Source organism: Ochotona curzoniae, unplaced genomic scaffold, assembly GCF_017591425.1.
Source record: "Ochotona curzoniae isolate NIBS_2020 unplaced genomic scaffold, NIBS_Ocur_1.0 contig_1, whole genome shotgun sequence".
Taxonomy (NCBI): domain Eukaryota; kingdom Metazoa; phylum Chordata; class Mammalia; order Lagomorpha; family Ochotonidae; genus Ochotona; species Ochotona curzoniae.
The window spans coordinates 40,189,237-40,191,159 of NW_024464918.1; the positions used below are offsets into that span (position 1 = coordinate 40,189,237).

The window sequence follows — 1,923 nt, forward strand, 5'->3', positions numbered from 1 at the left end:
CTTGGGAAGTTTTCTATTTAATTTTCAGTCTAGGGGTCCCTGGGAAAACCAGAAATCCCTTTCCCTTGGGGATTATGTAGAAGCACTGTTTGGTGGCAGATAATTGCTAAGTGTGAAGATGAAGGTAGCTTACTGGTCATTGGCACCTGTTGACTGAGTCAGTGGGAAATATGTGGATGGTGGGAAAATCTCCAGGAGCAGGCCTGGGGACTCTCTTTCATTGGCTTCGGCCACCTTCCCTTCTCTGCTGTAGTTTACAACCTTCAGGACAAGTTGTCCGCCATCTCTCCACTGTCTCCAACATCCTTGATTGCCAACCAACCATGACCTCCCAGCTTCATCAGAATTATTCCACCGAGGTGGAGCCAGCCACCAACTGCCCGGTCAGTTCGCACCTGCGGGCCTCCCACACCTACCTCTCTCTGGGTTACTGTTTTGACCATGATGATGTGACTCTGGAGGACACGGGCCACTTCTCCCGCGAGTTGGTGGAGGAAAAGTGTGAGGGCATCGAGCCTCTTTTGAAGATATGAAACCAACACGGCAGCTGCACCCTCTTCCAAGATGTGCAGAAACCATCCCAAGATGAGTGGGGCAAGAGCCAAAATGCCATGGAAGTCACCTTGAGCCTGGAGAACAACCTGAATCTGGCCCTTCTGAGTTCTGCCCACACAAACCCTCATCTCTGTGACTTCCTGGAGAACCATTTCCTGGACGAGGAGGTCAAACTCCTCAAGAAGATGGGAGATCACCTGAGCAACATCTGCACAGTCACCAGCCCCAAGGCTGCCAGGCTGGCCTGGGCGAGTACTTCATGGAAAGGCTCATCCTCAGACACAACTAGGAGTGGCTGGAACCCAGTGGCCATTGGTGGTGGTTGGGGGGGGCTCCTCTGCATCTCCTGATATCCCAGTTTGTGGCTAACCAATCTTTCCAGCCACTAAGCAGCTTGTTAACAGCCCCTGGAACTCTCTTTTAAACCATGGACCAAACAGAAACTAAAGGTTTTTTGCTCCAACTCAGAAAAATAAAGGTGATATGTTAATATTGAAATTCTGCACATCAGGTGAATGATCAATATTGTGGATCCTGAGAAGGACCCATGGCTAGATTACAGGAATTCCTTACCATGGATGCCTTTACTTATAGTTGACAGGGGTCCACACATATTAAATGGAGAATTACAAAAATAAACACGCCGGAAGTTTTGCATTTTGTGTGGCCCTGAGTCATGTGATGACCAGATAGGATATCTGAGAGGTACATGACCCCTTTGTCCAGTGTATCGCTGCTGTATACGCTACTTGCCAGTCAGTTGCTTTGTAGTGTCCTCCTATCAGAATGGTTGTCTTGGATCCCAGTAACCCTGATTCTACTTCCTGATAACTTTGATGTGTATGAGTTAGTGATGCTGGCAATTCAGACATGCCAAAGAGTCATAAAAAAATCTTATGTTGAGGTTGCCGAAAGCTATGGTAAGTTAGTTAGTCACCTACTATGCTGAATTTATCAACTTTATCCTACATATGCATGTATAGGCAAAACAGCCCCCCATCCACACCCTTATTTGCATCTGCGTCTACATGTATGTCATGTGTCTACTGGGTTTGGTGCTATCGGCCCCACATTCATTATGGGTCTTAGAACATTTCACCTGGGTTAAGGGGCAAGACCGCTGCAATAGGCTCTCCATTTATGGTTTATCCTCTAGATTGCAACAGAAATGCATACCGAGGTGCAAACCTTGTTTTCCTGACATGCCCGAGGAACTTGAATGAATCAAGGAGACCTTGTTTCCAGGACAGGGATGATTCTGACAAGGAAATAATGAATGGATTTGCTGATGGTTCTTTATTCTCTCTGGAGCTGCTGCAGACCCAGACTCGGAGGAAAAGGTATTGTGGCAAAATCCACCAGCCTCTT

At 47.3% G+C, this 1,923-nt stretch overlaps 1 pseudogene; it reads left to right on the top strand.

Moving 5' to 3' along the window:
* Window positions 1-323: 323 nt before the first annotated feature.
* LOC121154057 lies at window positions 324-844 on the top strand (annotated as a pseudogene).
* Window positions 845-1,923: the final 1,079 nt, after the last annotated feature.